General features: G+C 40.4%; 1 long non-coding RNA gene across 3 annotated transcripts in view; it reads right to left on the bottom strand.

Annotated features, from left to right (window-relative positions):
* LOC138910817 (uncharacterized) overlaps window positions 1–14,800 on the bottom strand; it is a 47,350-nt gene that overhangs the window by 10,631 nt on the left and 21,919 nt on the right. For 2 of the 3 annotated variants that reach the window (XR_011415972.1, XR_011415973.1), the window contains exon 3: window positions 324–394. This is a non-coding gene — a long non-coding RNA (uncharacterized lncRNA). Of the gene's footprint in view, window positions 1–149; window positions 395–14,800 lie in introns of those variants that run through there. The other variant, XR_011415971.1, reaches the window with a different exon arrangement.

Below are 14,800 nucleotides of genomic sequence, written 5' to 3'. Positions count from 1 at the left end.
AAGATGCCTATGCCATAACAGATAAGATGTTTTACTCATAGTAGACCTTTTGTGGGCAAAAGTTTCAACATGCATTGCAGAAAAAATATTTCATTCAACACATTCAAGAGATATAGACTATCACTTAAAAAGGCATCAGCAACAACATGTGAATCATAGAAAATTTTAATAATACTATTATTTTGTTGAAATGAATAACTAGCTTTGTCCAATAGGGAAACCGAAACTAATTTCGGTCTCATAGACAGTACAAAAAAAATATTTTATAAACGAATGCCAGAATTATTTTTAAAAGGTAAAATAGTTGTCCCTATAAACTCTACCTTTGCTTTGAGTCCTTTTCCAGAACAACACTAGCTTCATCCTCTTTTGGCTTCCATCTGCTTACTAGATCCTACAAGTCATTGGTTATATGAAGAGTTACACCACCATTCAACCACTAGGAATTTAAAGGAATATGAACAAGACTAATTTCAAAGCAGACAAAAGTCAAAATATTACCTGGTTTCTTTTTTAGAGGACAACCAGTTTTCTTATGACCTACTTGTTTGTAATCCCAACACTTGATTTCTTTCTTAATTACAACTTGAGGACCAGGAGGATTATGAGACTAACTTTAGTTAACACCAGGTTTATTAGTATGACCAATATTACCACTTGGACAATGAGACTGACCATGTTTCTTTTTATGAAATCTGGGTCCACTTTTTCTTTTATAAGAGGGATAATCAGTTGATCTAGACGAATTAACAAGGTTCACTACGCCCTCAACTTTCTCCTTTTGGATCATCCCTTCATCTACCATACAAACAGTAATAAGCTCATTAACACTCCACTTATGTTTTGTGCATTATAGGTTATTTTAAGTTGGTTAAACTGCTCAGGAAGGGACCTTAGGGAATGATGAACAAGAAAATCATCGGTAATGGTTACACCTAAATTATTCAGTTTGGTAGCAATGTTAACCACTTTCATAATATGATCGCAGACACTACCTACAAGGTCATACTTTATGGTAGTCAGGGAATCAATTAGGCTACCTATCTCGGCTTTATCAGATTCTAGGAATTTTTGTCCAATGATACTCAAGAAATCCTTTGCATTTCCATTATCCTTGATTGCACCTTTTATGGGATCAGAAATGGATCTCTTCATGATCTTAAGGCTCCATTTGTTAGCCTTTATCCATTTCTCATACTTAGCCTTTTCATCAGCAGTGCTAGTAGTTGTAGGTTCAACAGGTTTATGTTAAGCCAATGCAAAGTTCAGGTCCATCTATACTACTTCAACATCCTATTTCCACTTCTTGTAGTTGCTACTAGTCAGAGTCTCAATGGAATTCAACTGAGTAGCCATGTTATTAACAGTTGTATAAGCAAATAACACAAAAATTAGATAAAATTATGGGAAAGAATATATAAATCAAAAGAGTCAAAGACATTCATTACACCCTTCCTTTGGGTGGAAGATGCAATTGTCTCCCTCTTTAAAAATCAAGAAGTCCAAGACACTCATTGCATCCTCACCTTTAGGCAATAGATAAATCTCCTCCCCCTATTATCCAAGAGTACAAGGCATACATTGTGTCCTTTCTTTACGTAAGAGACACAAAACCTTCTCTTACAACAAATTATCCTTATATATATATATATATATATATATATATAAGCTTCATCCTTTGTGTTGAAATATAATATCGTATTTCATAAATTAATTTAGCGTCACTAGTATTAAAAGAAAAACCTCTAACACTAGTGTACACTTATAAAGGATAATTTAGACATGGTGCATTGAGAATATTTCAATAACGCAAATAAATATACCACTTTGGTGGAAATTATCTATTAATCATAATTCTCAATCCATATATTAAATGATCTTATATGTATATAATATTAAAAAAAATTCTGTGACTCCAAATAAGTATACCACTTTGGTGACACTATTTATTAATCACATTTTCTTAGTTATACACGTTAATACATGTTATAAAATAACACCCATAGACCCTTCTATTTATTTATTATAGTAATTTTAAATCCATTCTCTGACTACATCAGCAAAAGTACATAACAAAAACTTCTGACACTTGACGTTCGACATACAAGTGACAAACGTAATCTTGAATTAGAATAATTAATCCACCGGCAAACCAAATAGTAAAAGCAGCAGCCATCAAAAAAATATATATTTTGGTTCAAATAATTAAATTTATATAAATGAGGGTTAATCTTAGCTAACAATAATATCCCTAAGATAGAGTTCTTGAAAAAGCAACTGATACTATGTAGGTATAGCAGTGACGATAGCATGCAATAAATATTCAAGGAATCAAAGGCAATAATGTAGCATTCAATATCAATAAATAACAATAAATAACATTTAAGTAAATAGAATGAATGAGTCACCCAAGAAAGGATAGAGTAAGTGGATGTTCTTTCTGATGAATGATAGACAATCCTTTGAATATTTGAGTTATTCTCGGATCTAGTGAAAAAACATAGACAAGAATTTCAGTAAAAAGGTAATATTTATATCTTCGCAATGAGATCCGACTCTCTTTTTCAAGTAAAAGTATGTGTTTTTATAAATGAATATCATATGACCCCTATCATTGTGTCTTTTTCTATTTATAGGGAATGTCGTTTGTCGAAATGACCCGAGAAGCTGCGACGTCTGTGGTCGAAGAGTCGACAAGGGCCAAAGTCGAAGAGTCAACAAGGGTCGAAGTCGAGGAGTCAACAAAGGTCGAGGCCGGGGTCGAGTACTTTTGACAGAGTTATAACGGCTAGCTAGTTTCAAGATAGGACATAAAAGTGAATATTCTAGTGGATATTCTCTGCACTTGTACTATTAGAGTTTCTTAGGAACATATTCTGTATAAATAGAAAAAGACACATTGATAGGGGACATGCGATATTCATTTGTAAAAAACACACTTTGACTTGAAAAAGAGAATCAGATCTCATTGCGAAGATACAAACATAACATTTTCACTGAGATTCTTGTCTATACTTTTTCACTAGATCTGAGAATAACTCAAATATTTAAGGGATTGTCTATCATTAATCATTGTCAGAAAGAACATCCACTTACTCCATCCTTTCTTGGGTGACTCATTCATTCTATTTACTTAAATGTCATTTATTACTATTTATTGATATTGAATGCTACATTATTGCCTTTGATTCTTAGAATATTTATTGCATGCTACCGTCACTGTTCGGCTATACCTACATAGTATCTGTTGATTTGTCAATAACTCCATCTTACCAATATTATTGTTAGCTAATATTAACCCTCGTTTATATAAATTTAATTATTTGAACCAAAATCTATAATCTTTGGTCAAACGGCAAGGTCAATTGAAAGGATTTTGGGACAAAGTGGGTTAATAAAATGTAAACAGAAATAAAGAGAACGGTATGCTGCTTTTTGCAGCAACTGTAAACAAAAACCCATTTGGGCTTTAATAAATTCTTTCAAATTGAATTGATCAATTTCAAAACATAATCCCACCAGAATCCCTCTCAATCTTAATGTTGTCTTCTTGGTTTCATCCAACAATTAACCAAGGGAAAGAAAAGATTCTCTGGTTTTGTCAATCCAGTGGTTAAACCCACTTTTGCCGCCGCCACCCATTTATCTCTTCCTAACCCTGTCACTTATTGACGATTCCAATACTCTAATTTCAACTACAATATATTAAAATTCATGTTACAAAAATAGTAGATACTTCTCTACCCGCCGACGAGAAGATCACCCAAAACAATGGCATAGTGAACAAAATTTCATTGTGTTGTACTGCTGTTCGAAAGTTGAAAGCAGTACTGTATATATTTCGAAATTCAAGATTAATTTTATTGATCTTAATCCCTAATTATGGTGGCTCTGATACAACCTTTAAGATAATTAATTCGCAACCATAATAGAGATGAACACACAATTATGCAATCAATCTAGAGTTAGAGTTTAAGAAAGCGTACTGTTCAACTCTATCGATTCAACATCGACAACAAATGATGATTAAGCCTGAGACCAACTTCCATAATCCACTAGCTACCTGCTCTTACAATCCGGAGAACTTGAGTGATGGGATGTCTACCGTTACCACGCATTCAAGAGACATAATACGTTAGAGTTTTCTAATAACTAGGGAAAGGGAGGTTTGCCTCTATTTATAAAAAGTGTCTACCCATCACAGACCAATTGTTATTGGGCATCACTTATCCACACACAAAATACTTAATATTAGGCCTTTTATTTATCCACCACTTGGGCCACGTTGTTTACCCATAAAACGGTACATTTGAATTTATACGTAGTTTATAGACAAGAGAATCGATTTGATCCTAAAATGATAAAGAAATTATACAAAAATGTAAGACTTAGCCTTGAAGTTGGGATAAAAGAGCAGAAATCTCGATTCCGGGAGCAGAGCTTTCGAAGGCAATAATAACAATATGAATAAAAAAGAAAGTAAAATATTATTGAGCTTTTGATAGAATATAGTGATGCTTGTCAGAAAATTCGTGTAATTTACAATGGTTAGGGAGCTCACTATTTATAGCTGCACCTAGGGAACAAGATCCTAGGATCAAGCTCCTCTTAAATGATAATTATGAGGGCCATTGAAGAATGTATAACAGTAGGCAGTCAATGCCATATTCTCTGTAACAGACCGTGCACTTAATGCTATAGAATATTCTTTATTAAATGCTACCAGGTGGTAGGTGTTTAATTCGCCTTTATGAATACCATTCTCTTTGAGATCATTGCCTTCAGACCCGACTGTCTTCTGTCTTCGGCTCCACGTATCGCTTTCTCATGCGATCATTAAATATGAATATATTTTACCCTATACAGATAATCCACCTGCTTTCCGGTGGCATAACCTTGTGTCACTAGGAAGTTGGTAGAGATACCCTTTTTGGCGGGAAATTCTTTGACCCCCTTTGAAAAGTTTCTGACGGTTGATTAGACACACATCTCTCCGCATTTAATGTCCCGAATACGCATCATCCCACGATTCAGCACCACTTTTGTTGGTTATCGAGGTAATTATGGCTACCATTTTAGCCGCATATTCCTTTACTTACACGTATCAAACTTCTTCATTTACACTTCATAATTTTACAAACTTTCTCGAACTCTCTTTACTCAACACGTATTTGTCTTCAACTTTCTCTAACCTTCTTCTTCAGAGAAAACCCTTTTCTTCCTCTGATAACAATGGCTTCTTCTTCCAGAAACCTTAGTTTCTCAAAGAACAAAGGTAAAGCTGATGATGATGCTCTTCTTACGGTGAGCATCATTATTCCAAGAAGTCTTGTCATAACTAAGGACTTCGAAGAGAAATATCCTTCTGCTAACCCTCGCACGTGGGCTGTTGGTGTATATCTTTCTTCCATCCGTCCTTCCAGCATTCATGCTGTGAAGGAAGACTGCCATTGCCATGATTTAAATATCGTCGCTCCTAACCTAGCGGAGTGGATAACCTTATCCAAGAAGGGTTTCACGTATTTTTATACCTATCACTTTCCTTTGGGGTCGTTCTCTTTCAGCGGGGAGCTTGACTCCGTTATCGTAGAGTTCTACATCCGTTACCAGGTATGCCTGGCACAAGTAAGCTCTTCTGTGTGGAGGACAGTTGCTTGTCTTCGGCGTCTGTGCCAGGAGATGGGAGAAGAGCTAACCCTGGCTCGATTAATAAACCTTTATTCCCCCAAGATTTTCTGCAGGGGAATGATACATTTTAGCAAACGTGACCACCATGCTCTACTAACCAGCATGGATGATGACAACGACTGCGGGTGGATGGAACAATTAGTTGCAGTTGCCACCAGAGACATCATTCCGGCCACGACTTCATCCTTTCTGGAATTGTGGAACTTACTTGTAAGTTCATCGTTTGTCTTTTCTTCTAGTTAAAGATCACCCCATGTTGTTACCGATCCCTCTTCTTTCACTTATATGAGCAACTCGGTGGACTCCACCGGTGGTTGAAGGCTTGGACTAGTAGGTCCAAAAGCTTTTCTATGTCACTACTCCCGAGACCCGCACATGAAAAGAACTGGCCCTTAAATATGGGTGGAAGGCCAATAATCATGGTAGATTGAACTCATCTTATTTTTACCTTTCGTATAAGAAAACTGATTAACCTTTTTCTCCTATTGAATTCAGGTCTACCCCAGGGCTTAATTGTCATCCCCGAGGAGGATGTTTTGGTTGATCCTTCATATGCGGCGAGGCTGTTATAGGAGGCCTTTTCCCGAACGGGTGTAGTCGATACTGCATCCGGTGCAAGTGCTGCTTCTCGGAGTCCCCGGCAGGAGAACAAGCAACAAAAAAGACGAAGCTCCTCCGCAACCAGGGAAAAAACTAAAAAAGCAAAGAATGCAGCGCCCGAGCCATCCTCGAATGTTGTGGTGATAAGCTCCGCGCCCAAACCGGCCATAGACACCCTGGTGCTCGACGATGATGGAGAAGCTAGTGATGATGGGCTTCTCTTCATAGAAGACGACGACCTTCATCAGCTTAACAAAATGCTCAATTTGTTGAGCTAGTTACACCAATCGAGGACGATGCCTCGGCACTCTGAGGGGAGTATGATATGGTGGAAAATGCTTACTCTCGCTTCCGAGTCCCAGTCACCGTGCCCGGTACCGTGTGGCTGAGTACGGGGTCCCTTCCGTCTTTAGTTGATGAGTAACCAATAATCAACAATGCATTTTCCACAACTGCTTCTCAACCTACAACGCCATGAGCTTCATCTCCTTCTTCACCAACTCTGCCTTTACCACCAGTAACTGCTACATCATCTCCACCGGACGCAGTTTCCCGAAAGGAGGATATCCCTCTTCCCCAGTCCCCAGATCATGGGAATTTGGGGAAAAAATATGTTACCCCCTCCGAAGATCCCCAGAGGAGGAGGAGCGTCACCCTCTAGATTTCTACCGGATGCCATTTGTTGTCCCGATCAGTGAAACTTGCTAATTATCTGAAGCCTCTGGCTTCAGAAAAATATAGGAATAAAACACAAACTCTCTCGGGAGAGTGTTTGTTCAATAATGCTATGCACAACGCAGTGGCGGTATAATCTTTGTTTCCTTTGTTGTTTCTTCTATCATTGTTATGGCAAGGTTTTGAGTTGATAAGAAGGAACTTACCTCCAAGCGGGATCAATTATTGGTCAAGTGGGATCATATTGCTACCCACCTTCCGGAATATGAAGCACGAGCTGTTGAGGCTGCTGAATTAGGGTCTCGATTTCAGCAAAGCAAGCAAGAGATAGTGACCCTTAGAAAAGAGATTGCCCCGTTAAGGGAACAATTTGAAGAAGCTAGGTCCAAATGGGTTGAAGTTAATAATGTCGCCCTTGTTGCATCCAATCGCGAGGCTGCCTCTACTGAAAGAATGAGTAATTTGGAGGCAGCCTTAAATTCCAAAGCTGAAGAAGTTACTGCTGCCGAGGAGAAGTATGCCCAATTGGAGAAGAGGCATAAGAGGGTCATAAAGCACAATAAGGTTTTTAGCTCCACTGTCCGTGACCTTGATATCAGTCTCCGGGCCACTAGATCCGAGCAAGACAACCTTTCTGTTGAGGTTAACCAACTTAAAGAAGAACTTCAGCACCAAACGGATTCCCTCATTGTTGAAAAAATATATTCTATGCATAGTATGAGGAGAAAAATCTTGGAAGAGGCCAAAGCGGATATCATTAACTTTGATGCGGAAATCGCTAAGGCTCGCGAGCTGAAGTCAACTCCCCGAAAGGGTCTCCCAATCCGACCTGATACTACCGACTCTTCTATGTCTTGTTTCGCATTTTCGGGAATTGAAGAAGAACCGGAAGGTGATGATGCTGAAGGCCAAAATGGTGAAAGCCAAGATATTGAGCCGGCGGTGGATCCACCCACTTCTCTTGGGGGTGCAAATGCTTCTCTTCTTCGGGGTTCCGGAGATGCAGTAGCTTAGTTTTTGCTTTCTTTTCTTTCCCGTATCTTTGTACTTGTGACGTTTGGCACGTTTGTTGTGAATAGAAGCATCATTTTCGTTTAAGTATCGTGCAAGTTTTTCTCTTTGTGTACTTTCTGTTTAAGTATTGCGCAAGTTTTTCTTTCTACGTTCTTTTTTTGCTTAAGTATTCTCGCCAGTATTCCGCGCTGAGATATGCGAAGTTTCAGATGTATTTTTCCCTGGTAATAATTGGATTCCGGGCATAAGTTCTTCCAAAATCAACTCTTTAACGTGAGGTTTTCATAAGAGAGGGCCCTCTTATGTTTACGGTACTCTTGAAGAGTACGTCTTATGTTCATTACGACACTAGCATTTGAAGTAATTGTTTAACTTTCAAATGATAAAATTAATTCATCGTTCAGACAAGAAACAAGATAAAAATAAAAGGACTTTACTTTATTCCTTCCATTTTTAAAAGTACATAAGCACTCATTGTGCTAAAAAGAAATTGCCATTACTTGTGGCTAGCTTGTACAACTTAATTCTACGGGGCTAGCTGCGCATTCCCCGGTCCTGATGATACAACTTTGTTTCCGGGTTTCGTATTCCGGTCGATGTGGCAGTCATTGTTGCCGTATCCTCATAACATTCCCCCCAGTGTTCGAATGCGAAGCATGCGAATTCGAACACTGAAAGTTTTGCACCTTTTTGAGGATTCCACTTGTGAATGGTTAGATAATCTTCAGTTCGGTAGCAAACTTCACTTCCCCTTAAGAATTTATGCTATCGAGCCAAAGACTATCTAACAATCCCCCAGTGGCTTGCACTTGTGAACGGTCGAGTAATCTTTGTTCAACAGCAAACTTTACTTCCCGGTCGAAACTTTGCTACCGAGCAAAAGACTATTTAACCGCTCTGTAGTGGCTCTTTGCTTGTGTGCCTTGTCATTTAAAGGTCCTATTTCTGCTGACGAAGCTTCCTTCGTACTATGTTTTCCATTGCTGCCTCGTTAAAAACCTTGCCAGAAAAACCCAGCTGGGACAAAAATTGGACGAAGGGAAAAAGAGTGCAACATATACTTTCAGTATAGGTAAGGCTCATCAGTAATAGTATCTATTAAGGTGTGCCACATTCCAGTTGTTCGGCAACTTTTCTCCATCTTGATTTTCCAACTCGTATGACCCTTTTCCGGTGACAGCTGAAACCTGGTAGGGGCTTTCCCATGTCGAACCTAGCTCCCCTACATTGAGCTCCCAGGCGTTCTGAGTTACTTTCCTTAAAACCAAGTCTCATACTCTGAAATAACGGAGGTTGGCTCTTCGATTGTAATATCGTTCTATTCTCTACTTTTGGGCCGCCATCCCTATATGCGCCAAGTCCCTGCGTTCATCGAGCAGCTCCAATTTGACCAACATTGCTTCATTGTTTGTTTCTTCGGCCGCCCGGAAGTATCTCAGGGTAGGCTCTCCTACTTCCACCAGGATCAGGGCTTCTGCTCCGTACACAAGAGAGAAAGGAGTTTTCCCCGTGCTTGACTTGGCCGTTGTCCGATATGCCCATAGCACTCTTGGTAGCTCTTCGGGCCATTTACCTTTAGCCGCTTCTAATCTCTTTTTGAGATTTTGTATAATCACCTTGTTTGTTGATTCCGCTTGACCGTTTGCGCTCGGATGATAGGGTGGTGATGTGATCCTTTTGATTTTTAAGTCTTCAAGGAACTTTATGACCTTTGCACCTATAGATTATGGCCTGTTGTCGGGGGCTATCTCTTTTGGTATCCCAAATCTGTAAATTATATTCTCCCACAAGAAATATACCGCTTCATGTTCGTCGTTCTTCTGATAAGGACCTACTTCAACCCACTTAGAAAAATAGTCAGTTAAAATCAAAAGAAATCTTACCTTACCGAGGCTGGTGGCAGTAGTCCGACTATATCCATCCCCCACTTCATAAATAACTATGGTGACAAAACTAAGTGCAGTAGCTCTGCCGGTTGATGTACCAACGGTGCGTAGCGTTGATATTTATCAAATTTTTTAACATAAGCCTTGGCGTCTTGTTCCATCCGGGGCCAGTAGTATCCTGCCCTAATTAATTAGAACAATAAGGAATCCGTGCCCGAGTGATTTCCGTAGATCCCTTCGTGGACTTCTCGCATAACACAGTTAGCTTCGGAAGCTCCCAAACATCGGGCCAACGAGCCTTGGAAAGATATCCTGTACAATTGACCTCCCTTGAAGTTGTATCGAGTTGATTTAGTGCGCAGCGCCAGAGATGCCTTAGGATCTTCAGGCAATTGTCCATGCTCGAGATAGTCAATGATCTCATTTCTCCAATCCCAGACCAAATTGGTTGCATTCACCTCGTAATAGCTATCCACGTCTAATACAGAATGCATAAGTTGTACGACCGTGCCGGAGTCTGATCCCTTCATTTTCGTAGACGATCCAAGATTGGCAAGTGCATCTGCTTCTGCATTCTCTTCCCTTGGGATGTGCATAATTGACCATTACATGAACCGAGCAAGCAGAGCCTAGACTTTCATTACGTATTGTTGCATGCGTTCCTCTTTGGCTTCAAAGATACCGTAGACCTGATTTACTACCAATTGGGAGTCGCATTTGATTTCTATGACCTCGGAGTCCAGTCCCCGGGCCAGATCGAGCCCTTCAATCAAAGCTTCATACTCTGATTCATTGTTAGTTAGAGGAACGGTTCTTATGGCCTGCCTTAGGGTTTGTCCCGACGGCGTGGTTAGCAATATGCCGAGCCCGGACCCTTTCACATTGGAAGCTCCATCCGTGAACAAGGTCCAAACACCCGATGTCGATTATGACACCATTACTTCTTCTTTAGTAGCCAAAGCTACCAGTCCCTAACTGAAATCGGCCATAAAGTCGGCCAAAACTTGTGACTTAATCGCAGTCCTAGGTTTATATTCTATGTCGAATTCACTCATTTTGGCTTCTCACATGGCCAGCCTACCTGAGAGTTTATGAAGAAAACTCTGTGGGGGGGGGGGGACCACAACTATCAGGTGGAATTGGAAATAAGGCCTTAATTTTTGAGCGACGACTACGAGGGCTAAGGCCAATTTTTTCAGATGTGGGTAGTGAGTTTATGCTCCCGTCAAAATTTTACGTACACGATAGATAGGGGATTGCGTACCTTCATCCTCACGAACTAAAACGACACTTACCGCTACCTCCGAGACCGCTAAGTAGATCAGCAGTTGTTCGCCTTCTTTCAATTTTGACAGTAATTGAGGACTTGACAAATACCTTTTCAAATCATTCAAAGCCTGTTGACATTTTGGAGTCCATTCGAAGTTATTCTTCTTTTTTAGGAGTGCAAAGAAATGATGGCATTTTTTCGATGACTGGAAAATGAATCTGTTCAGAGCGGCCAATCTCCCTGTTAGCATTTGAACCTCTTTTACGCTTGATAGCTGGTCCGGGATGTCTTTGATGGCTTTAATTTTGTCGGGATTATCTTTGATCCCCCCTTTGCGACACAAGGAATCCTAGGAACTTACTGGAGCTGACCCCGTATGCACACTTCTCGGGGTTAAGCTTCATGTTGTGTTTTCTTAAGATGTCAAAGGTTTCTTACAGGTGTTTAAGATGATCACCTGCATTCAAAGACTTAACCATCATATCATCTATGTAAACCTCCATAGTTTTCCCTCTTTGTTTCTCAAACATTTTGTTTACAAGACGCTGGTAAGTGGCTCCGGCATTTTTTTAGCCCGAAAGGTATCACATTTTAACAATATGTGCCGAAGTTCGTTATGAACGAAGTTTTTTCCTGATCTTCCGGGTTCATCTTAATTTGGTTGTACCCGTAATATGCATTGAGGAAACTCATTAACTCATGTTTGGCCGTCACATCAATAAGTTGATCAATGTTTGGCTATGGGAATGAATCTTTTGGGCACGCCTTATTTAAATCCTTATAATCTACGCACATGCGATATTTATTATTCTTTTTTGGAACTACTACTATGGTAGCTAGCCAGTCAAGATACTTTCCCTCTCTGATTGAACTGATATCAAGTAAGCAAGTTACCTCTTCTTTGACAAATTTGTTTCCGACCTTGGCAGTATGACGTTTTTTCTGTCTTACCGGAGGGATGTTGGGATCCAGGCTTAGTTTGTACACGGCCACTTCTGGCGGGATAATTGTCATATCCGCATGTGACCACCCAAAATAAATGACATTAAATTTAAGAAATTCAATTAATCTAGACATGAGCTCGGGGTTTAGTCCTGTCCCCAAGAGGAACTTTCTCTCCAAGAGCTTTTCGAACAACGCGACTTGTTCAAGTTCTTCTGATGTGGATTTTGTTGCATCCGTTTCTTCTGGTACCTGAAAATATCTTGGTACTTGATAGGATTCCGATGACTCCTCCCCTTTTGCTACTGAAAATTGAGATTGCATTCATCTCCCTTGCTGTCGGTTGGTTACCTCTTATTTGTTTAATTCCCTCAGGAGTTGGGAATTTCAGCAACTAATGATATGTTGATGGCACAAACTTTATCTCGTGCAACCACGGCCTCCCCATGATAATATTATAGCCCATATCGCTGTCCACCACCTCGAAAAGGGTCATCTTCATCACCTCCTCGGCATTTGTGGGCATCAGGATCTCTAATCGGGTTTTCACGCTCGCTAGGTTGAACCTGACGAGGAGTTTTGTGGCCGGAATGATACTTTCGTTGAGCTTGGCTTGCTCCAACACTCTCCATTGGATGATATTGGCCAAACTTCCTGGATCCACCAAAATACATTTAATTTTAAAATTTAAGACATTTAAAGAAATTACCAATGCATCGTTGTATGGAAGCAACAGTCCATCTGCGTCTTCCTCCGTGAAAGTAATGTCATCCTCAGTGACTTCCCGGAGCCTCTTACTGTGGATCAGTGACACCTTCGTCTTTTTTGTCGCAGAAAATGTCACACATTAATCTCGTTCCCCCTGAAAATCATGTTGATCGACAAACGTAGGGGATTATCTCCTGCTTTTAAAGGTTCTGCATTATCACGATTGCGGCCGTAGTTGTTTTTAGCTCGGTCGCTTAAAAATTCTCTGAGATGGTCGTTTTTCAACAATGTCTCCTCCTCCTCACGCAGATGCCGACAGTCCCCTGTTCGGTGACCGTTGGTTCTATGGTAATCACACCACAAATTAGGATCCCTTTGGCTGGGATCAGATCTCATTGGCTTCGGGAACCGCGCTTCTTTAATGTTCCTCAAAGTCGACACCAGTTCCATTACGCTGACGTTAAAGTTGTATTTGGAAAGCATGGGGTAGAAAGAATCTTGAGAACCCGATGTCTCATTGTCCTGCAATGACCTATTATTCCCGTTGCTATCAGTTCTCCTATCGGTAGCGAATCTATCCACCGACCGGAAATCTCTGCCGTGTCCTTTGGCCCGCTCATACGGTAAAAATTGACCCCTTGAAGACCGTCGATCTGTATCGACATCATCCTTCAATTTCTCCTTATTCTTTTCCCAGTACCGGCCTTTGGCTTATGCCGGAAAGCCAAGCTGATCATCTTCAATTCTTATCTTTGACTTGTATTGGTTGTGAAGCATCGAAACTTCTCATATTCAACCCTTTAGTAAATGCTTTTGCTGCCCATTCGTCTGGTATGGCCGGAAGCAGCATCCTTTCTTTCAGGAATCGGATCACAAACTCCCGCAATAATTCGGACTCTCCTTATGCAATCCTGAATATGTCGGCCTTTAGAGCATGTACCTTTCTGGCCCCGGCATGGGCCTTAATAAAAGAATACGCGAGCATCTCGAAGGAATCTATGGAATGCTCGGGCAAGAGTGAATACCATGTCAGGGCCCCCTTCGTGAGGTTCTCTCAGAATTTCTTCAATAAGACTGACTCAATCTTGTGTGGAGCCAAATTGTTTTCCTTCACCGCTGTTGTATAGGTGGTGATATGCTCTTGAGGATCTGAAGTCCCATCATACTTCAGCACGTCTGACATTTTGAACCACTTCGAGATCAACTCTGGTATTGCGCTTGGTTTGAACGATAGTTGGGTGTACTTCTTTGAATCCGGTCCTTTCAATACTGGTGGTGCACCCGAAATTAGATCCATTCGGGCGTTTACTTCCCTCATAAACCGCATGAGTTTGGTTTTGAAGGAATCATTCTCATTGTTGTTTCTGGATCTGCTATTGTTTCCCATGGCCCTGTCAAAGCCGACTTCGGCCCTCGGGGTGTTATTATCGACCCTCTGTGTTGTTTGATTTGCGGGAGCACCCGGAAGAACTGGACCTCATCTATTCGCGTTATTGGAAGCACCTGACAATGTCTGCGTTAATTCGGTCATGACTTGACCCTGCCGTGAGAGATGGCCCATAAAGGCCTTTTGTTGCTCCCTCAGGATCCTTACTGTTTCAACTACGTGCTCGTCTTCAGCATCATCAGGAGTTGCCTCTCGAACATGGCATGGATATTTCCCACCGGCGTAGCCTCATCCCTCTCGTTGTGGGTATCACTAATGAAATCTTCATGCTGAGGCTGATTTCCTTGGGCCTTAATGTTGTGTGTGATGTTGACATCGTTATCTGCCATTTTTAATGATTTTTTTTAAGAATAAAGAATCAAACAAGTTAGTAATCGATGCAAGGATCAATTCAATTACACAACTATCTAAGCCTCGCGGTGGGCGCCAAACTGTTTACTCGTAAAACAGTACAGTTGAATTTATACATGATTTATAGATAAGTGAATCGATTTGATCCTAAAATGATAAAAAAAAATTATACAAAAAATGTAAAACTTAGCCTTGAAGTTGGGATAAAACAGCAGAAAT

This window comes from Nicotiana tomentosiformis, chromosome 5 (genome assembly GCF_000390325.3).
Source record: "Nicotiana tomentosiformis chromosome 5, ASM39032v3, whole genome shotgun sequence".
NCBI classification, from domain to species: domain Eukaryota; kingdom Viridiplantae; phylum Streptophyta; class Magnoliopsida; order Solanales; family Solanaceae; genus Nicotiana; species Nicotiana tomentosiformis.
The sequence above is the reverse complement of the archived record's forward strand: the minus strand, read 5'-3'. Positions and strand labels throughout refer to the sequence as shown.